Below are 23611 nucleotides of genomic sequence, written 5' to 3'. Positions count from 1 at the left end.
AAGACAGCTGGGGGCCACAGCCACGTGCTTGTGACCAAAAGAAAACAAATAAGATGGGATTGTTCACGGCAATTTGCATGGAGGGCCGTTGTGGTGTAACGTACGCACTGGTGGATAAACTTTTCCCTGCGTCCATCTTTGCTTGCATCGAATTCTGAGGCAACTGAGCAAAGGGAATATAGCGACATTAAAAGGTTTATTATGACGCGTTTCCTTACTACTTTTACAACTACGCACTACATTGAGGCGGGCTGACAAATATCCGCGCTAATAAATATGCGTAAACAGCTGCCGTTTTTCATGATTTTCAGGGAACGAGAAGAGAGCTTCTGAAGTAACTCGTGCTTCACTGAAGAAATGGTTGGTACTGAACATGTCAAGCGTGGATTTACCGCCTATGCCCGCATTGAAATGAGGCGTCGAGAGCGCGTTTTTTTTTTTTTTTTTTTGTGTGCTCAATTAAGCTACAGCTTACCGAGCGTATGAACATTTGCGCGTGCGGTGCTCATTACCGTCGACGTAATATCTGAAACTTAAGGCTGCCGTTAGCCATAATGCCCGGAGGAAGGGCGAGGAGTTGCGCTGTTGGAGTTACATGCGGGTGGAATCGCCAATCCCGAATGCTCCCGGAAGGCATGCCATCTGGCAGCAAGGGAGGGCTGCTGGAAGGTACACAGCCGCGGCAATCGGTTCAGCAATGGATCCCCATTGAGCTTACGGAAGTGGATTGGGACCGGGATGTGTGCGGAAAGGAGGCTTTATGACTGGCACGTAGTCTTCTTTTAGGGGCGAAGCTCCTCTTGCTCGGGCCCTGTCCCGTCCCTCGTTGCTGCTGTACACGGCACCACGATGATGATTGTGGCAGGATCCCCCTAGGGATTGGCCAACCAAACATTGGCCGAAGAGGTCAAAACGTTCGGCGAGTTCGTTGCTACCCGACAAGGAGGAGAGGAAGAAGAAGAGGTTGTCGTTCGTCGTCTGCGAGCTCAAGACACGTACGGGGGTACGCGACACAAGACGCTCTGCAGGAGGCGACGGCCAAGGTGGCTAAAATGTCACACACCGAATTCGCCAACTTACCCATGAAGATTCTCATCGTCCCAAACAAGCCCTACATGGTCACCACAAACATCGACGTCGTCGACGGGCTTGTCAACGGAGCGGTGGGAATTCGCAAGCTTTGCGAGTGAGGAGTGGTGGTCTTGACGCGGCGGCGCCCGGTTTAGATCCCACGACTCTCTGGCCGTGACGGGAGGTACGTGGCGCAATTCCCACTGCGCTACAAACCGAGACTCGAGCATGGCTACGAACGCGCCTTATGTCCTTCACTCATCCAGGTGGTGCGCGCCGTCAAGAACACCTATAACAACGTGTCGAGTCTTTATATGATGTGTGGGCGAATGTTTCACGGTTTTACCGATAAGCATTTCAGCTTGGCCCCTCTCATCATCATTCACTTCGTGGAGATGGCGGGATTTTTTTGATGTTGCAGTATTCGCGAGTTACAATTGTTTTGAAAGTTGTACAGAAAAAGAGAACGTTTCTAGAAGAAAATCCAACAATCGCGAGAGCATCGGCGACTATCGGGAGAAAGCGGAAGAGCACTACACTGTAAATTACTGTTGTCTGTAAATCTCTATAACATTCATTAGGCTCGCAGATCGGTACGCTTTCTAACGTCGTCCTTTTCGGTTCCAGAACAGGACTTTCGTTGTACGACATTTTCGAAGCGGCTCTGTATTGCGATAATTTAATAGCGCAGCTCACTAAATCGATCTAAACGCTTAGTGGAGTGCCCTTGTATGCGAACGAAATGTGCCGTACTTTTCGACAAAGCAATCATTCTGTGTTGCATAAGTTTTAACACGTAAGCACTCTTTGGTGACCCTATGCTAACATTTCCCTGTCACGTAAGACTCACTGTAAAACTTGCATAAGAAAACGCTTCAATAAAAGGCGCAATATTTTATATATGACCACTTATATCACCCATAAAAATGTCTCCCAAGCAGTGCATCTGTATGTGGTACTGAGGGCATTTTTAAAAGTACTCGGTATATAGTAGAGCAGCGATATGGAGGCATTTAATAAAATGCCTAAGCATGCTTCTATATGAGCCTGCTGACGATATTTCTAACAAAATGTTCTCCCAGTAATGCACTTGTGTAGATTTGTGAAGCCGACTTTAGAAGATCTCGGAGTAGAGCAGAGTGGCTGGAAAGGATGCTCGCGCTTGCAATAGGCAAATAAATTCCCACTTTAGAGTATCTAAAAAAAAATCAACAAATAACGCGGAAAACTGTGCGTGTTCACAAAAAAAAAAGACAATGACAGAGAGAGGTACACGACAGGGACTGCGCTGAACTATCAACTGGTTTTATTTTGAGAGACACCCGCCGCGGTGGCTTAGTGGCTAAGGCGTTGTGCTGCTGAGCACGAGGTCGTGGGTTCGATTCCCGGCCGCGGCGGCCGCTTTTCTGATGGAGGCAAAAAGCAAAAACACCCGTATGTACGAGATTTCGGCGCACGTTAAACATCCTCAGGTGGTCAAAATTTACCTGGAGCCCTCCACTACGGCGCGCCTCATCGCCTGCGTTGCGTCGGCGCGTTAAACACTACAATCAATCAATATTTTGAGAGACAATATATGTAGCCGTCCAACCCCAGGTGTATCAGCGCATGCGTAGAAAATGTAGTTCTTTCTCAGACAGGGTGATAGAGGCCACGCTGACGCATGCCCCGCCAAGCGTTGAGATCCGTTCTTATTCTACAATTTGACGTGAGAGCCGTGATTTGCATTTTCCAATGATGGAAGTGTATTGTAATTCTGGCAAACAGTCCCTGCAATTCAAACAATGGCTTCCCAGGAAGCCCTGCGCATGTTTCCCCTCCCGCGCATTTTTTACTTTGTTCGCGTGCTCCATCAGCCTGTCGTTGACGCATCTCCCAGTTGATAGTTCAGCGTAGTTCCTATCGTGTACCTCTTTCTGTCTTTCTCTTTGTTGCGCTGTTTTGCCTAGATTTCAACAAATATCATACTTTGGTGGTTAGCCCGACTCTTCGCTGGACGAAATGACGACCCAGCGAGGTCGCTCTCACTGCGAAAATCGCTGTCGCAATGTGACCAATTCAGCGCAGCGGCCCACAACGGTTGTCCCCGGAATAACACCTCGCGTAGCACAGGAAAAAGTGACGCATTCCTATTTTTAGAGTAGGTTTAAAGGCACAGATACTAGCTTCAATTTCTCGTCAACTTCTAAAACCTCTCGAGAACGATTAGCAAGTGATGCCTATGATCCGAAGATAAATTAAAAAAAAAAGAAAAACTAGTCGTTACACCCCAGTTATTGACCTTTCCCGAGGAGGCGTGCGGCCTTCGAGACGAGAACTCGTTCTGAAGCCCGAAACATGATATGAAATATGCGGCAGTTATAGCGAAGCCGCTCTTAGTACGCGAAGCGCCGATGGCTGTACGGCAAGGATGCCAGGGATTACATTTTAATTCCACCTTCTCCTATATTCCGAGTCCCACCCGGTGTGAACTACCCCTGCTCTCCGAAGGAAACGTAAAATTTTGCTCGTTTTAATTTGATCGTTTTCTGTTTCTACTCGAAAGTAGGCGCGCTGGAGAGCCCGCCTAAGAAAAATTGACAAAAAAAGTTTATTGCGCAGAGTGGAAGGCAGATGCTTCCCAAAGGGTTCTTTTTAACGGAAGATTTTTTATTTAAAATGCGCCTTAACGGAACTCATGAAGTATTGCCGAACACGATCGCGCGATTCCTTTACAACGTAGTAAACGCACGAAAGAGCCCGCGCCGTAGCGCACCTGCTGCAGCAAAGAGGAGGTGCGGCACCCCGCGTCACCTGGGGGCGAGGCTAGGTTTCCTCTTTGCCCGATGAAACGGTGTATAAGGGCGCAAAACTTCATCTTTAAGGAATATCTGGAGTTAGTAGCGGCGATTTAAGACTCTAATGTTGTGGAGTAGGACAGAGGAGGCCTTTTTATTGCACAGTCGAATTATAGGACAGTGGAGGAATTAGCCGGAAATGTGAACTCGGCTATCCAAGGATAAGGCTGCTGCAGACTTAATCGGCTCAATCTTTTTTCGGTATGGTAAAACGAAAGATGTTCGTTCCGGCTGTTCATAGAGACTTCGCAATCTAAAATAAATGGATAAGTCACAGGGAAGCCAAATAAATCCACAGCCACTGTATTCAGAACGTCAGTAGCTAAAGGAAATAATTACAGAGAACGAAATCAAACCGACGTCTCACGCGTGGGAGACGGCAACTGTACCTTTGGAGCCGCACTCGTTTTTATTGCGTGAGAAATAGATCTAGCGCTCTGATAGGAAATTTCGTCGTCGACCCCTAAATAGACAGCGACAGAAGCGCAGATAATGACAGGGGGAAGTCGGCAAGGAGTGACGCAAGACTATCCGGCGGCGCCATTGTCTGCGGTTGCGCTGCGTTCGCACCGCTGCCAACGTAGTTGTTCAACATTAATCCGGAGCCCTCCACTACGGCGCGTCTCATCGCCTGTGTAGCGTGGGCGCGTTAAATAAACCTCATGATCAATCAATCAACACGCCAACCCGAAGCAGTGGTGGCTCACCTTTTCTCGACGCGCCCTTCAAATGGCACCTAGACTAGTTCCGTCCCCGCTTGTACGCGTTGTAAAATAACGAGTGCAAGAGAAGGAGGCAAATTAGGATACAATGACAATGACGGCGACAATATTCCGAGACTGGCGGACGGCCTATGGAGCCACAGGCGGCCAATGACGCTCGTACAGCGAGCAAGCGTGACCACTGAGACAATTAGAAAGCAAAGCACGGTTGACAGGGTGTGCGAGTAACGGGCGAGAAACGCCGCGTTGCGGGCATCTAAAGCCCGATTAGGGCGTGCGCAGGGAGCCTAGCCTCAAATTTGCGAAGGAGATGGTCTCTAAGGACACATCCCTAAAGATCAACCACTCGACCTCCCATTACATTTTTTAAGCCAGTTGTGCTAGAGGCGAAGCAACACCGCACCACCTGTCCGGTGTCGTTCGGCTGCGTGTTTCTACGTTCGTCATTTCAGTTCTTTCAATGGAAGATTTCACGGGCTCTCCCGATGGTGGTAATTCACGCAGTTCTCCGCTTGCCATTGAAAGACGACGCCCTTTAGATAAGGAGTCATCCCCAGCATGCCGTTATCCTAAAGCCGGACGAACAGTGTAGTTTTGCGTTAAAGGACGACCGAGGCTCCAATAGAGAAATCGCCCGTGAACTCTATAAAAATTGTACACAAATTCTGAGAATGGTCGCAAAATGAGCAAGCATCCTTACGGCGCTTCTTCATTTTACCAACTTCGCGCTTACTTGGTGGCATCGAAGAAACACGCCTCGCTGCATCGGACCCCTGCAGAGGGGTCGTATCAACAGAGCCAGTGTGCCTTCCCATTGCTGCTTTAGGTTTTCCCAAAAAGCAGCGGCTTTCCGAGACGTCGCTGTATTTTTTTTATTTTACCATGGTTTATTTCTATTTTAAAGCGAAGCTCTCTAGCTCTACCAGCCAACGGTTCTTTTGTGGCAGCCGGGACACTAAACTCCCAACGCGGCGGAAGCGTTGGCGTAAGGAGGGAGGGGGCGGAGGGAGGGGGCGGAGGGAGGGGGCGGAGGGTTTTCCTCACGGAGCACACTAGAGATGGCGCAGCGAATTTACCCAGCGTTCCCCGCGCGGAAGTGCCTGTTTGCCGGCGGTGGCGTCGGTGGTACGACTTTGTCGTCTGCTTTAGCGACGGTTGTTTCGGGCCTGTTTTGGAGCAGCTTCGCGTTCATTGCGCGCTGCCTTCGCACGGCTTGATTAACTTGTTAGACAGAACCTCCAGGGTAACCCGCACCCGACGGATTTAAGTTTTCGTACGGCAAACATACGCTAAGGATTGGTTTGCAGGGCGGGAAAACAAAATGTACAAACCAGATACAGACATCAGGCCCCTAGAGAAACACTACCTTTTGCGCACTGCTTGCCACGAATGCGACTCCGTTTTCTAAATTGGTGATTACCGATTCGGTTGTGTTTTAAGAGGTATTACAAAATGCTGAAGGAGTAACTGCTTCTGATAAATAGCGATTATAAAAGTTCCCTAAGCTTTCTCGCGATTCTCAAACTTACGAAACTAACTAGTTTAAATCGGTATAAATGGGAATCACTAAGCTCACATGCCGGATTGTTTCGGTGTCTGCGCTTGTGTCGCGCGGTGCTGTAGCCCCGAGCTAGCACATCAAGATGGCTAGGTTCCGCTGTCTCACCCTTCGAAAGACGCTCCTCTCCGTTTTCTTTCTGCCAACTCACGGCCGGGCTACAGCGGCGGCGCCGTCCGCAGCTCTAGCCCGGCCGTGGCCGCCGCTGCTGTTGCGCTCGGGATGCCGCCCCCGCAAATTCCAGGTAATGGCTGGCAGAATCTCTGGTTTCACTCTTTGTAGAGCCACGTGTGTCACGTCTCATGGGCAATTGTTGTGGGTGTCGTTTAAAGTTTTGCTTTCCAACCCCCTTGACAGCGTGTATTGGGGCCAAGTTTTTGTCACTCCCTTGAATGAAAAACGGCCGCGTCATAATTTTTTGTCTGCACTCATCTTACAATGATTCTGCCATTATCACATTTGCAATCAGTTATTTTTAGACCCAGCAGCACCACACAATGCTTCTCTGCACACCCACCCGTACTGCGAAAAAGCAAGCTTTACTTCACCCAATAGTTGTACCCTGATATCTCGTGTTTCGCGGAGAGCACGGAGAATCCGCTATCCCTGGTTGGTCAGCACAGGAAAACTGAATGGTGTTAAAAGGGGGTGGACAGGGGAGGCTTTGCTTTTATTTATAATACCTTGTGCCCCAGCAGCAAAAGACAACCGGTATAGCGTAGCCAGCTTCGCGCTCGTGCAATCGATGCAGTGCCCGGCGTGTTTCTGCTCCCATTTATGGCTTTCCGGTTAATCCAAGTTAACCTTTCGCATCGCTCGCAAAGTATACGTTAGTCTCGCTTCCGTTTTACAGCACCCTGGTGCAATAAAGAGGGCACTGCTGTTAATGGGGCTCGTGTCTTCCGCTTCCTTTATTGCTACTCTAACGACCTGTCTTAGCTCAGAAAAATGGTGACTTGAGCTAGTTAATGTAACTTCATAATAGCGTGTTAGCGCCATACAGAAGGGGCCCAAACGGGGAAGGTCCAAATAGCGGCGGCATTTTTTATATTCAATTCAATTCTGGTTCATATGCGACGGCAAACCAAAAACAAATTTAAAATAGGACAGCTCAACTTTCTTCCGTGAGACTCAGAGGCCTTTTTCTTGAAAATTTGAAAAATTAGCCCTTAAGATCGAACCAAAACGCCGTCGATGCGGGGAAAGTTCATAACAGGTATAATTTGAATACTATAGAGTTGCCGCCGGGGAAGAATTGAAACAAACAGGAAACTTTCTTATCGACGCCAGAAGCACCAGACCAGAGTTGGGAAGTGGGCTGGGAAGAAATTGGTAGAAGGGGATAAGAGGGGGAAGGAAAGCCGACCACAGTTCTTCGTCAATGCCTTACTGCTTCTCTGATTGGTTGAGCAAAGCGTCAAGGACGTGCTTTCTGTGAGTCGGACCTCGGAGTGTATGGACTCGCGATTCCCAGTCTGCCGGTCGTTGCAGGCCAAGTGTCCTCTTTGAACACTGAGCGTTGAATTCTCCCACACAGTGGCGTACGCAGGATATCCTTCGGGAGGTGGTCGGACCACTCCCCTCACCCCCAAAAATACACGGTAGCGCATACAAAGGAGGAAGAAAGTGCAGAAACAACACAAAGCACAAACAACAAATCGATTCGTAATTTTAACAGCGAAGCTGTTTAGCGATTCGTAGATTCCGGCGTTTCACATAACTCAGAATAACAGTATGAAGAAAAGAAATCGCCGGCACCGGTCAACGGAGTCAGAGTGAGTCGTAGTACCCACTCAGCTACGACCGTATGTTAGTACCGGAGAGTCAAACGGCTTACTAACGCGGGTGTGATTGTGGGGAGAGGGATCAAGCCACCCGCTCGACACAGAGCACGTGGTAGGGTACCCATTGCACAGCCCCTGCCCGGCCAGTAATAGGCGTACCAGTAATACCATCCCGGCCAGTAATAGGCAGTAATGGCCGGGTTCGTTCTCATGAGCCTTACACCTCTGCCACACGGCCGCTTCAAAGGCCTTCCCAAGGCCTTTGAACCATAGGTCTATCGATTGGCTCATTGACTATCTATGAGGCCCACTTGCAAGTCATCGTTCAATTGTCAATTAAAAATTAGCCTCGCTGTCACCCAACGGCCGCATCCGGGGAGTGAAAGCTGGGGTTCGTCCGCACTTTGCTTCGTAGAACAGCCATCCGGTATTCCTTCAAGAATGCTGCTCGCATTGCCATTTAACATTGGCATGCGTCTTACGAATACCCGACGCCAACAGCAATCAACCAAACAAGGAAAGAACAATGCTCAGATTGCATCGCCAAAAATCTCCTTGCCCAAAGAATATTAGATGGGAAGCATCTCATGCTCGGGGCTGTGTCCCTCCCTCCCTCGTTGTCGTTGTCCGCACTCTACTGCGCATGCGCGTCTCTTCAGCCCCGTCAGCGTTTAGGCTGACATCAGCGCAGTCCAATATAAAAAGACATAGTTAGGCGGCACCTGGTTTCGATCCCACGATTCTCTGGCAACAACGGGGGGTACGTGGCGCTCTTCCCACTGCGCTACAAAACGAGCCGGGAGCACGTGCTACGAACGTGCCTTATGTCCTTCATTCACTCGAACTACGTCAAGAAGCTACTGATACAACGAAGGCACGCGAAGCTGAACGTCAAAGGAAACGACGAACTGAAAACTAATGGGAACTTCAGTCGACCCCATGGCTGCTTCGCGTACTACTCAAGGTTCCCCTACGGGAAGGTGGTGTAATTTTGTTTTAATTTCAGAATGGTGGGGAAATGACTACCAAGTTATGACTACCAGTTGTCAAGTCCGAAAAAAGCTCACGGAGGCGTTCCGAGGTATTTGTAATCGCGTACCAGGTATTGAAAGCGCCAACGTATGGTATTTTCCTCCGTGCCGCTGAAACCGGTGGCTGCTTAATACGGTGGCTGCTGCAGCATAAATGCATACAGATTTCCGATTAGATTAGCGGTGCCCGTGAACGTTGCATCAAAGCACGGCAAAAGCTAAAAAACACGCGAAATGAAAATTTCACCAAGCCACAATACATTTGCGCAACACCACTTCAACCGTCCGGCCCCGTCAGAGTTCTCTATCGAAAGCGTAAGAGCGCTCGCGTCATTATTGTCAGATTAGCGCCCATGCTTCAGGTACAAACTAAGTACAAACACAAACAGCCACCATACGCGTAGGTCTTTGGGCCCGGCACCCACCTGCGAGTTATTTTCTCGCCGGGGGCGATTCGTTCTCGCCTTGACCAAAACTCATTTCCGAGTCCGGCGAGGGGCGCAGTGGTCTAATCGCCCGATTATCTGGCCGCCCCGTGAGCGGAGGATGAAATCGATGGTTCACACGCGAGTCGGGCCCAAGCGTTGACCGCCACGATTTCTTTATGCGCGTGCCGGGGACAGTCGGGGTAACTCGCACGGCGACTCTTCGTTTCTGAAAGCGTTCACCAGCCAGTGAGGCCGGCCTTTTTCCCCAACCTATGCTGTTTTTAAGTGGTTGTGAAGACGAAATACGAGTTTGGTTTATTAGAAAGACTCCTTTGTGTTGATAAAAACAATACCAACTTTATTGCAGACTTCATACAAACAATCGAGATATACCGTATTTACTCGATTCTAAGCCCCCTCTTTTTTAAAACGAAAGTGTTTTATTCCGAGATTCACGAAGATTTCGCTTAATTCATATCCGTGACGCCAGTACAACGAAGCAAGCGGCCTGTAAAGGGTGCACCCCTGCAGAAAGGCGCTCTTGCGGGGAAGCAACCTTTAGTAGTAAAGAGTACGTTAAACTTTGGGTTGTTCTTTTTCAGGTTTTGTATTTCAACACGACAGTGTTTTATGTCGGGATACACGAAACTTTCACTGACGTCATGTCCGTCACGGAAATGACGCCAGTACACCCTTGCCGAAGGGACTCGCCAGCAGGACGTCTCTCGCCAAGCACACCCACAAGACAACCGCCGACCCGCAAATCATGCTCAGCTGCCGATTTCGCTGCACATTTCACTTTGGTGTTTTACCGATTCCTATGACAGAGGAATCAACCACAGTTTTTTTCCACGTTCGCGATTCCCAAAATGAAGGGGGTGCTTACACTCGGAAAGCGTAAATTACCGCCCCCCGCCACTTCTTTTTCGCCGCCGTATCTCCACGAGACTGTAGCAAGAAGCAATGTTTTATCTGTCAAACATTCAAAGAAAACTAGGTGCAGACACTGAACCTACCGCACACGCCCGATACTCAGTCACCCTTGGACCGCCGCTATCACTCCCACAGCAGGTCACCTTCTATTCCGTTGAAATGGTTTAGAATTGAAAACTTTAAAATAAACGTCAACAGGCCCGCTTCCACGCCCCTTTGAAATTCACCTTGCGATGGTTGCTTAGAAAAGGGGGTGCATAGATTCCCATGCACGTTTTTTCCCCCAATTTTTTCCCGAAAGTAGGGGAGGGCGCTTAGAATTGCAAAAAAAAAAAACGGTGAATATAAGCGGATGAAGCAGTGGCGACTCCCGTGCCACTTTCCGGCGATTTATCTATGACGTCACCGAATCTTGTTTTGGGCGAATGGCGGCCACCGGCCCAGGCCACAGCCAGGAACCATGACTTCGGAGCTATAGTGGGGCCTTTTGTTTCGTTTGATCGTATCGCTTGAGTGCTAACGTGCGGTTAACGCATTGATAACTATATTTTTAGTGTTGGCCCATAATATCAAACTCCTGCCCATGTTACGTCATTTGAAGGGTTTTGAATATTTGTTTTTGTTTTTCAGGTAAAAAGCGTCTTGTGTGGTTGGAGTGGGTCAACAAATGCTAGTTATTTGGAACGTAACAATTTATTAGTTATTTCGATTGTATTTTGTATTCTTGGCCCCTTCTTAGCAACGTCTTCTTAGCCATACCTGCTGTAAAATAGTAGAGCCGACTGTAAAGAGGCTCGGTGCATGTTGTGTTATAGCCGTTCATCGGGTCTTACGGAAGTAGTAAATAAATGTCCATGAGCTTTCCGCATTTGCTTACGATAGTTAAAATTTCAATAAAAACATGTCTTTGCAGCCGTGCACGTGTGCAAAGCACTGAAGCTAACTTTAAATAAACTTAGGGTATGGCGTTTTCAAGCGAAGCCTTATATGTTGAGGCAAAAAGAAAATGATGCTGTTCTCTGTACGCAGAAAACTCCTGCGGAACAACCCGATACGCATGCGTGAAAAACCAGGTAGACGAGGGTGGGGTTGGGTTTACCTCTCTCGCGGCAGAGCGTGCGTGCCCTCCTTAAAATTCAAAACAGGGCATGGTCCCTTCGTCATGGGTACACGCGGAACCCCACAGGGTGCTGTTCTCTTTCCGCTACTTTTTAAAATAGCTATGATGCATCTACCGAAACAACTCTCTCAAACTTCAGACATGCATCACGCCAGTTATGCGGATGATATAACAGTATTGACATCAAGTGGCAACCTGTGGGATATACAACATAAAATTAAGCCACTGACGTTGTTTTTAATTACGCAGCTAGTTGTGACCTTGTTTGATTCTTTAGCTAAATCTGACCTAGTCCCCTCTCATTAAAGCTAATCCTAAGGATTTTACGAGCATAAATATTATGCTCTCATAGACTCCGTTCAACACCATTGAAAATATCCACATTCTGGGCCTCTGTATTAATAATAAATTAAATCTCAAATCGACGATAATCAAGTTGATACGGCCAGGAGATCAGGCTGGACGTATGATCCGTAGAGTTTCAAACAACCGTGGAGGTCTAAAAGAAAAGGATGCTCTTATGCTTGCACATGCCTTCATTACAAACCACCTGCTTTACTCTTGCCGAAGCTACGCATAACTAAATCACACACCAGTCGTAAAGATCACCTGATTAGATTAGAAACACGAAAAAAACGTGCTATGGAAATCCCAATCTCTACTTCTAACAATAAACTTTAAACCATTGGTATTCATAATTCTTTCTCCGAACTCAAAGAGCCACACATGACGAACCGTTACTCCAGGCTTGCGCAGTCCAAACCTCGAAGACACCTACTATAACGTCTTCATATCAGCCACTCTTTCACTAATCGAGATGACTGAATTTTGAATGCATAGTACCAGCACTCTCGCTTTCTCCCGTAACATGGGCTCCTCTACCCATGGGGGCAGAAGAAATGCTCGTGCTAAAATGCTATCGAGAAAATGGGGCTCAAAATTTTGAGTATTTTACACGGATGTTGCCAGCGGTTTGCCCGCCGGGCTTTTCACGGCCGCTATCATCCATCAAGATAAACACGTTAATGGCCTCTTTTTGAGAGCCTTCAGCCGGGACAAGGTGGAGGAAATAGCCGTAGCGCTATCTCTCTCACATCCCAACTCTACACCGGTCATCACTGACTCCCGCACAGCCTGCAATTCTTTTACTCCTGGGAAATCCCTCCTCTTTAATTCAACTGCTCAAATCTGCAACCAAGGTCTCTGAACTGCAACCATAGAAAATCTTCTTTGCACCTGAGCATCAGGAAGGAAATGAGGCTGCCGATGCAGCCGCCTGAGCTCTTTCCTACCGGAACCCCCCGCCCCTTCTGATCCAAGATCCAGAGAACCTTTCCTTAGATTTAAAGAAAGAATATAGACAATTTTTTTTTAAATCATACGATCTACCCTGCCCCTTACAAAGTGCTGAAAAGAGAAAAACGTATTTTTCGCAGCTTGCAGACCAACACTTTGCTATTTCCTGCCATCATAAAACTTTTAGATCCCAGAACGGATGAATCATGCCCTTTCTGTGGATATATTTCCGATAATTTCCACATAGTTTGGGCTTGGTAAAAGAACTCATCCCGTCCCCCATCCCTTCCCCCACCAGAGAGGCCTGGGAGATAAACAGCCCTTCTCAACTGCTCAAACATCTCAAGAGGCGGCCAAAAGATGTGAATCCCGGACTATGGATACCACTCAAGCACAGGACCATTACGATTCTGCTCTCTTTTCTGAATAAACCCGCCGCGGTGGCTCAGAGATGGCGTTGTGCTGCTGAGCCTACGGCCGCGGGTTCGGTTACCGGCCGCGGCGGCCACTTTTCTGATGGAGGCGAAAAGCGAAAACGCCCGTGGGATCGGTATTTCGGTGCACGTTAAAATTCCCCAGGTTGTCAAAATTAATCCGGAGCCCTCCACTACGACGCGCCTCATCGCCTGTGAAGCGTCGGCGGGTTAAACTCCATAATCAATCGATCAATCTTTTGTGAATAAAGTTTTGTTCATACCTCCTTGGCCTTTCTAAGCTGGCTTACTCACATAGCGTTTTTTCGTGCGTGCGCGGATGTCTTCGAATTCAGAAACCTAGCAATAGAAGCTTTGCTTAAAAACAACGAAAATACAAGAGCTAAATTGTTTTTGAATGCGTCATTTGTATTTGATATATTCGTAAGGCGATTGCATCCCATGCAAGACGCGAACAGCAACAACGCATTCCGGTAACAGAAAGACGGAACGTCCCACAGAACTTTCTTTTTGCTGACGCGAACGTTTCCTGCGAAAATGTCGTAAATGACATGCGCATTGCATACCTATATCTCGGTTGTTTTCTAATGCACATCCCACGTGACGCCGTGATACAACGCCTACGCTACACATACGATGATAATATGGCGCCGCCTTTGATTATACCAGCAAAAACTTCGCACGCAGAAGGCGAACGCCGATTTATTCTGACGTAATCGCTCGCGCGATGAAATAAACACAGAAATTCCAAACGGTGAATATTTTAGGCACAGCCGGGTACCGCGTATTCGGGACGACGGGAGATCGGTGCTATCTGCCAAAACCACAGCGACTTCCGATTGACGCGTCGATTTTTTTTTTCCCTTTCTCTCAGGCCGTTCCCGAATTTATTTGCTTCTAAAGTTTCACCCGGCTGTTTACCGCACGTATCGCATGCCAGCACGCGGAGCTTGCAGCTTCCGCAATTTGGCCAAGTCAGTGCAAAGCATCGTCAATGTTGGCGTCTCTGCACGACTTCCGGTTTTCCCTTCATCGTCTTCGCTTCTTGCCGTTCCTTCTTTCTCGGCAACGCACTCACGTTTCAAACACGATCAAATCTCCCATTCCTGCGCCCCCGAAGTCTTGAGTGGGCCCCGTAGGGCGCGGAATTCGAAATCCTCCGGCGGTGATGAGGCAGCCGGTGTTCAGCGATCCCAGTAAGCTAAGCAACATCGAGTCGGCGTACGGCGCTACAGAACCGCTTATTTTATTTCGCAGGCCCTACGCCGATCGAGGTGGCGAACGTTCGAGGAAGCGAGAGACACAAAACGAAAGCGTCCAATGAGATACGAGGAACTCTGAGCGGGAAAATAAAAGCCGCGGTCACTGGCGCACAAGTAACGCTAGGCCGTAATCCATTCATTCGCCATGTAAATGAGGTACTCAGGAAATGCGTGGAAAGAAAGCTAAAAAAAAAATAGCGGACAGAGAAAAAATAGCCCGGCGGAACTGAAAGGGTTTGGAGTGCAAAGGAAGAGATTTTGCTCGTGATTCGAACTGTAGCTTTGAGCGGATTTATCGGCCGGAGAAGTCGGGTTCACTGTTCCACAACGTACTGATTTGCATTACGGCACAAAAGCGAAGACGATAAAAAGTAGCGCTTTATCGGCACTGCCTATAACGTCAATTGGCGGCGTCGGCAGCGAACTGTTTATTTGAAAAGACGGGGAGGCCGTGAATAAAGGAATCTAGCATGTGGGGTTGAGCTCGATTTCGCCATGTGCCAACCGGTGTAGATAAATCACCCTACACACTCAACACAAAGTTATTGAGTCTGGTTATTTATCGGTAACGAACGTCGTATCCAGACTAACGGGAAATTCAAAAAGGATCCGTGTAATTAGGTTTTTCAGCGCACTAACGAAGACCAGGTGAGCCCCAAACTATTCTGCAATGCTGGGCTCGTCTCTTCTCGCAAACTATTCTCAACAATAAATCTACAAATTCGCTAATTTAGCTACTGATTTTATTTTGAGCAGAAATTTTTTTATACTAGGCATCTAATCTGCACAGGAAATCATCATCCCGGTAAGCCGTCACTGCCGCCTGCCCGAACAAACTGAAAAGCAGTCTTGATTCAAAGGCGTTAACACCAAAGTAGGTATAAGAAGTGTAGACGTGAAGATCGGACAGAATTGCATCCCGGATTATGTTGGCTATATATGTAACCAATCTGCTCCGAGAAAATTACCTCTCCGGTGCTGTTTGACGACGAAGGAACGATATAAGTGCGAAGACCCTTTCTATTCCCTTATGCTGACGCTATACATTTCCTTGAAAATAGCACGATCATCCTATTTTAACCCTGGGCGCACTTTATTCGGATCTGCGCGCAGTTCTGAATTTTAACGAACACAATCATTTTCGCGGGTGAGGGAGCACTAACATATGCGTTTTTCGTGCGCGCTGTGTATTCGGAGATAATGCGGACGGGGTATCGTCCAATATAGGGTGTGCGAGGGAAAACAACTAAGAATTGGGTAAATACGAAGACGTCCCCGGGCCCGAGAGTGCGATCGAACCACGACCGCGATGCTTGGGGAATCGAACAGTGTCGACAAAGGGACCCGGTGAGAAACAAAGAAGACAGCAGACGAGAAACAAAGTAGCAGGCGAACAGCACAGCAGACGATCAGAAAAACCTGAGCAAGCGACCGAACGTCTCGAGAAAAGCAGCACGTCGTGAGGTGGTTGTCCGATCCCGGGAGGCCAACTTGTAACCATCCCGATGAGACAGATGGAAAAATTTTGTAAAAACAAATAACGTAGAATAGAATAAAGGCATGCACTTCCCATTAAAACACCGATCTAAAAGAATGAAAGCCCCAGATCGCCGGCTCTGCTTTAACAACCGAAGGTAAATATTAATATGGTCATCCACATTTAAAACAGTCTTGAGAATTTACATGAGCGAGATTCTCTTAGCGCTCTGGACAAATTTCCTTTTGAGATTGTTATTAAGAATATAGGTTTATTTAAGACTGCTTTTTTGGTGTTGTTTTAGAGAACGACGGCGTTTTCTCAGGGGCGGGTTTATTGAAAAGAAGAGTTCATTTTCAACTTAGCACTGCCTTGCTTGGCGATGTAATTGATAATGTATTGATAATATAGTAGAGACCTTCTCTAAAGTTATTAATCATGATACTAAAGTAGTTGTAGGCGCGACTGACGGGAAGTAACCCGTTAAAGTTGCATATTTATTGTTTGCTTATAACCAAGTGTCGTTATCAATGGCTACCTAAAACATACAAAATTAATAAAATGCGGGCTATCAGCACTGTTTCTACAGTTTTGGGTTCCGATAGCTATACATAAGGAAATTTTTTGCGTTTCAATGTAAAATCTTGTTTGTTACTTCACCGATGTAAGAAAATTCCCACGCTAATTGCGGTTACTAGCAAATAAAAATTAATTGGCGGTGGCAGCAGGGTACGTCTCTTCAAGAAGCCTGCCTTAGGCCTGAACACGAGTCAACACGGAATGGAGCACCAGCTGTACTGGCCACCAGAGGTGCGTCAGCGCACTGGCCAACTCCGGATTTCAAATGCGTTCTCTGGTAGTTAGCCTTGCCAGTTGGGTTTCATGTTCTACAGGACAGCCAACCACGCACGAGTAATTCAGCCAATTACAATCTAGTTCGGTAGACCTGTAAGCTCTGCGTCCTTCCTTCTTGCACTGAGCCCGCCGAACCATTCTTGCTCCGTGCGCCGAACCAAGGAGCTTAACTGGTGAAGGGAAGCATTCATTGCCTGTGCGGATTCAGCTGTTCGACCTCAAATAATTCGATTCAATACAGATGGCCCTTTGCGAGGATACCCAGCACCTACGACTATTTCCCTTTTTCGCTTTGTAATGTCGCAGTGACTGACCGCAAAACAGGTGAGGAGTGTTACAGTGGCGGAGGAACAGCCTCCCGATAATGTCCAGGGGCCGCCATTTTAAGTGAGCGGTGAAAAGCACAGCTCCGTAGTGATCCATCCAAACGGTGAAAGCACCCAGAAACTGTTCCATGACTATGTCGGAACAGGGCACCACGCTACAGCGGTATAGGTACATAGGTGCAGCGTCAGTTTTTCTGGTTTTATGGTACAAAATCTTGATAATAGTTTTTAAGGTTTCTTCCTGGCCGGTGTAGAGTGGAAGGTGTAGTGACGACAATGCTGCAACCTTAGCAATCAACACCAACCATCAATTTTGTTTGCCCCTCCCCTTTTGAGCAACATGGGCTCGGCAACAACGCCGTATTGTCATCTAATCACCCCTCCCCCAGCCCCAAAAGGAAGAGAAAAAACGCCGTCCCGTAGGCTGTCTGGCCACGTGTTTTTGGATTGGTCGATTTCAAAAGCGTTCCCAATTGATATATAATCATACCAGACCAAGCTCAAATAAATATCCTCCAAGTGGGCCAAGCTAAGCTACTACATCGTCGTAGTATTTTTTTACCACTGAATGGTAAACAAGTACTACGATGGCCTTCTCACTCAGCAGGTGTTAGTCAAAAACATGAGTTGCCAGAAATACGACATTTGGTGCCTCAACAAGTATACGCCGAGTTCAAACGATAAATTGTCACTCCCGTCTGACAACATTTTGTGTCGAGAAAACAAAACAAAGCCCGGCCGATTTCACAGGAGAAACTCCCCTTGAAGCGTATCGTGTTTTCCTCTTTATAACTCGCCTGCGCAATTGTTTGTGCACAGCAGGGGGAGTGGGCGGCGAGGGTGTGCGACGGCCCGATGTTAAGCCTAACGCCGGGCTTTGAGTCTGCTGTCGTCAGGACACCCGCAGATCGCATAACAATCAGTATGATGATTTTTGGCAGGTCGAAAGGCTCAACTTGAAGGCAACCTTACGTTATGCCTGAAAACAGGTCTTCAGGCCCAACGGCAGTCAGGCTTTGAAGGAAAACGTTGTTAACGCCAACCGGTAAATATTGGAAAAGAAGTACTCTTCGTACTAATCGCAATTCAAGCTGTTGGGGTCGACGTCGCAAGACCTCGAAACTAAGCGTTAAGCCTAAGCTTTGGCGTACTGCCACATACTTGAAAGTTATCCTATCACAATGCTAATTGTGATGGAATTGCTTATGTTATTCCATCACAAGAATACATACCCACAGAGTTCACATATTCGCAGCCGGGTACACAAAACACTTTATAAACAGAAATGTATGCTGTTGGAGGGCTAGTTGCTACGGACGGTGCTGGATTAAACAATCAATAACTCAATCAATTAGTTTCTTACAGCTCCCCAACTACAGGACGGTCGACCGCAAGAATTGTGTGCACATACTCTGAATCATGTACGCGTGCTCTGACGCCTAGCAAAGTGGTAGATACATGCAGAGTTAGACAAACCCTCAGTGGCGTATTGGATGACGCTTTATAAGCAGGAGTGGATTTCGCATGATAATCCGTGGTTGGTACATCTTAACCACATGTGAGCTAGTTTTGAGGGGGCGGTGAGCAACTGCGCCGCGTTCCTTTGCGCCTACCTTAGAGCCGCTATTCACTGTGGTGCCATTGATATAAATGGCTCCTGGACGCGCGTTCAAGTAGGTTTCCGCGATGTTGTGCAGCTTCTGGTGGCACACGCACTGCACTTGCTGAGGAGGCATGCAAATCCGGGTCTTTCCGAAGGGGATTCCGGAAAGCAACCCTTTCCTGCAGCGACTCTTCTTGTCATAGTCCTTCTGTACGCAAATTATCTCCGCACCAATCATTCTCCATAACACGGGCACGGACATGAAAATCTCAAAGGACAGTCGTATTGAAATAAGCATAGGTCGCACCTCCTTCGAAAAGCGAATCATCGCAACTGAGCTGAGGAGTTAGGGCCGCTTTAAAGGGACCCTGAAACACTTTTTTTAACTTCTTCCGCAACCGTAAAGTCTTGCACAACGTAATCAACCAACACATCCAGTACATAGATTCGGGGGTGGCAAAGTACCTCAGCCAAAAAAATTGCTGCTCTATGTCCATCAGATAACTTAGCTACTTGCTCAAAAGATTTGTCTCTCTTTGCCGGTCTTGGCGTTCTTTGACACCTGGAATTACGCCGCGACAACGGTGTAGCGGCTATTGGCCGGCGTTCCTTCAGTTGCAGCTATGAACGCATTCGATAGTCACGTTCAAAAGAAAGCGAGAAAAGCAAAGCAAGCACGGAAGGGTCGGGTTTGCTTCAACGAGCAAATCACGCAGTGTCGCTCCGTGCTGGCGATAATTATAGCTTTCGCAGTGCTCCCACAAGTGCAGGAAAGAGTGAAAGCGTTGAGCGGAAGCGTTGCAGAGTCCCTTTAACCTAACGAGAGTTGTAAAGGTTGGCACTGAAATATTCTGAGATGCTTTGCCGAAAGGTCCACAAACGTGTATTTTGACGGCCCCTGCAGTAACCGTTCCAATAGTTAGCGCCAAACAGAGCTATAACGGTTTCTGACGTTACAAATCGTGCTGGGGGAGATTAACTCGAGGCAGCAACATCTGATCTCGCGCCTTTGTCATTTTATGAACTATCGAGGTTCTCTCCGCCAGGAGTGGTATACCAGGTGTGCTAATATACCGATATTTCCAAACCCGTCTCCTGGCGTAGAGTGATGTTAAAGCATAAAACTCGACTCCACAGCAACAGCGAAGCCATGATATATGTAGTCTTTGTCAAAATCTGTTAGCCCCTGTAAGAGTTTACAGGGCACAAAGAATTCTACTTGTACTCTTACATTTCCAGTTAGCCTGAGATGCTTTTTGAAGTACCAGAAAGCTGGCGAAAGTGCTTTCCTGTCTTGCTGTCATAATATTGTTCGGCAGCACTTAAACGTCTACCTTTGCTTTGAAATCATTGTGGCTTCGAAATTTTTGCTGTTCTTGAGCTCTTGACAAAGACTGTACGTTCTGCATTAACTGTAAATGCTAGATTTACCGCAGTCATTTAATTCACTGTATCGATGTATCATCAGTAAAAATTAACCACGCAGGCAGAACACGTGTTTGTGCTTGTTGGTTTGCTTTTTAGAGGAATAATGCCTCCGCCCAGAAGCAGTTCAAAGTGGGCTGCAAGGACTATTTTGGGCCGACGAAATGCCACCACAAGAGAAGCTGTGTGGAAAAGTGCTCTTTACAGTGAGATATCCGTGAATTAATATAAGAATACTTCCATTCCAGAAGTGTATCCACGCGCAAATACAAACTTCTAAGAATTGCGCTACCCTTCCCAAAGTCGGCTCGGAACGTCAAGGGAAACCGCTTAATTTGTTGTTGGCCCATCTCTCACGGATATGCCACGGGCATGATGCATTCGCATCCGCCAGTTTCAGTACGGTCTGCATTTGGCTTCCAAACCCTGTTTCGCTATTCTATCTATGTTTTTGGTTTTAATGAAAAAAAAATGTTGGGCGAAATATTCTGAATGTTGTGTAACGTTGCGCCGTGCACTGCACCGTTTCTACGATAAACTATTTCTCTGCTCCGCTGCACCAAGTGCATGGTTTAGAGAGGACAAAATACAAATTTGGTTATTAGCAAGATTGCTTTGTCCCAATAAAGATAATACTAATATTATCACTAACCTCGAAAAAATAATGGAGATATTAGAGAAAACACGTGAAGCAGTGGCGACTCCCCTGCCACTTTCCGGCAACTTTTCTATGACGTCACAGAATCCCGTTTGTGTGATTGGTGGCCGCCAAACTAACCTATCGTTTACTGGGCGATTGTATGGGGACCTCTAGTTCCGTTTGGCCGCATCGATTAAATGCTAACGCGCAGTTAACAGTCATAACTATATATTTAGTCCCGTCCCATGGGGCGTCACTCCTGTCCAGAGTACATGACTGTAGCGCGAAATTTAAAAGTTTTAACATGAAAGTGTTTCATTCCGGGATACGCAAAGATCTCACTGACGTCATATCCGTCACGGAAATGCCGCCAGTACAACGAAGCAACCGGCCTGTAAGGGCGCTCCCCTGCACACAGGGTATTCTTGCGGGGAAGCAACCTTTAGTTCTAAAGAGTACTTATACTTAAGGTTGTTCGTTTTTTGGTTTTATATTTTACCACAAAAGTGATTTATGTCGGGATACGCCAAGATTTCCCTGACGTCATATCCGTCACGGAAATGACGCCAGTACACCTTTGTCGAAGCGATACGCCAGCAGAACGTCGCTCGCCAAGCACACCCACAAGACAGCCGCCGACTCGCAAATAAGGGTCAGCCGCGGAATTCGCTGGACATTTCACTTTCGTGTTTCACCGATTCCTATGACATAGGAATCAACCACACTTGTTTTCAACACTTCTTGCGCTTTTAGGGGTTAAAATACGTCTTTCATGGATGGAGTGGAGGTATTTAAAGGTACTGAAGCCCAGTTCTTAAAAATTGAGCAAAGTTGTATTTTGTCTTTATGGCCCCCGTTAAAGGAGCAACATCAGATATATAAAACATCCGAAACACGTAGGCTAGAAATGGTATTGGAGGGCCGTGGTTCCTAAGCGCTATGTTGCCCACCGTCTCTTGTTCTGGTGGTCAAACATAATTTTGATGCTAGCGATGGGGAACTCTTTAGGAGATAGTAGAGTTTGTCTACACGTCTTTTTCTCCCTTGTTTAGGATCGTGACAGGTATAGGCTGAGAACACTAATAGCAAGAAAAAAGAACCTTGAATAAAAATCTGCGAATAAAATTCAGAAAACTTCTTGTTATTTGAAGGGTCTACGTAAGTCAGCTACTGAAATTACCGTTCGGAAAAATCGATGCTTTAGCATTGCGTGCGTAACAAATAGGTTTCAAAATAAAAGTTATCGCGCCTTCTTCCATTTACGAAGGTACATCATCAGGTCGCAAAATTCGCGTAACGAAATGGCTAAGCAAACACGCGTCACTCTGTAAGGTACCGACACCTCGCCAAGTGACGGGGAGGAACCGCAAGGGAAGGAGAAGAAAAAAAACAGGAATTGGAGAAAAGGAATAAAGCGAAAGGATGACGGGAAGAGAAACAAGAAACATCCATGAAGCCCATCTTTGTTTATGATAGAGGTGCACGCGTCCTTCACTGTCCTCTGTTATTGACCGTTTCGGAGTACCCTCTGTCCTGCCTTCGGCGGGTCGGAGTGTAAGGTTAACTTTGGACAACCTCCCCGTAGAAGATATTCAGCTATGTAGAATTGGAACCCGAACATATTGTGTGATTAGCGTGAGAAAACTAAACGGCAATTGCGCGACTTCGTTTCGGAATGGCGTTAAGTTTTAGACCCAATCAAAAGTGCAAAACAATGGCAGGATTAAAATTAACGAAGTACTTCGGGCCTAGCAAAAAAAAATGTTTCGATATTGCCAGCACCAACGCCTCTTCCGTTGTAAATTGAAAGTAGTATTGGAATTTCTGTCCAGTCTTCCCGTTAGTGACAGCAATGCATGAACTTTTTCTAACTTGTGGCATTTGCTCTCAATGTTTCGGCAGCATTCTCCCGTTCCAAACCCCACCCGTAGCGTTATCCCCCTAACCCAACCCCTCGACTGAAGCTCCGATGTTCAGTTATCGGGAAATGTGTGCTCTATCGCAAAAGGACACATTCATTCACTAAAAGCACGGAAATAAATCGTCAACATGTGTAAAAAACGTGGCTGATTAAGGTGGCAGAAAGGTACACAGTACCTGTCGGTTTTTCCGCCCCTAGTAAACTTGCTCAGCTGTGCGCGCAAATTCCCGGGAAGCTCAGAAACAAAAAAAACCACGAAAAGAAACACGCGAAGCGATTTCTGCCTCTTCACGCTAGAGTAGTCTACGAGATACTATCATGCGGGGAGGCCTATATCGGGCAGACGGGCAGATGCGTCAACGACAGGGCACGCGAGCCTCGTTAGTCTCGACGCTAACACTTTCTTTCACTCTCCAAGCGGCTGGTCAGCTCTGCGGACTCACGTGAACTCGGCGAAGAACCGCGTCTGTTGTTGATGAAGCAGCAGCCGTGTGTCGTCGTCTCGTGGGGCGTCTTCTCACGCAGACGAACTCTAGCTCTGTACCAGGCTGCAGCTCTCTCCGACCGCAGCGCTGCACTACACACGCCAAACTTTCCCGCGTGGCGCGTATTTATAAAGCCTTCGGGCACCGCAAAGCGGCGCGAGGGTGCCACAGTAGCCCGGGAGAGCTAGCGAAGAAAAAAAAACCGCTCGAGAGGGGGCGCGGAAAAAGAGAGCGAGGGTGAATGTGAGAGCGCGCACACCCCCTTCCTCGTTCTCCCCTACGAATCAAGGGAGGACCAATCGCTGTTCATGACGTCACACGGCCGCGTGAAGGTCGCCGGCCAATGAGAGTTGTGCGGTGGGGGAACTGGTTAAAAAAATAAGGAGTAGCGTGGGTCACAGTA

General features: G+C 47.5%; 1 protein-coding gene across 2 annotated transcripts in view; it reads right to left on the bottom strand.

Annotated features, from left to right (window-relative positions):
* Positions 1–23334, bottom strand: part of LOC144153823 (uncharacterized) — a 93110-nt gene extending 69776 nt beyond the window's left edge. The window contains exon 1 of one of the 2 annotated variants that reach the window (XM_077685553.1): positions 23167–23334. The gene's annotated coding sequence lies outside the window, so the exon portion shown is untranslated. The remainder of the gene's footprint in view (positions 1–23166) is intronic. The other variant, XM_077685554.1, reaches the window with a different exon arrangement.
* Between the last annotated feature and the right edge of the window lie 277 nt (positions 23335–23611).

Source organism: Haemaphysalis longicornis, unplaced genomic scaffold (genome assembly GCF_048455015.1).
Source record: "Haemaphysalis longicornis isolate Haplotype H1 unplaced genomic scaffold, Haemaphysalis longicornis Haplotype H1 scaffold_9, whole genome shotgun sequence".
NCBI classification, from domain to species: domain Eukaryota; kingdom Metazoa; phylum Arthropoda; class Arachnida; order Ixodida; family Ixodidae; genus Haemaphysalis; species Haemaphysalis longicornis.
The sequence above is the reverse complement of the archived record's forward strand: the minus strand, read 5'-3'. Positions and strand labels throughout refer to the sequence as shown.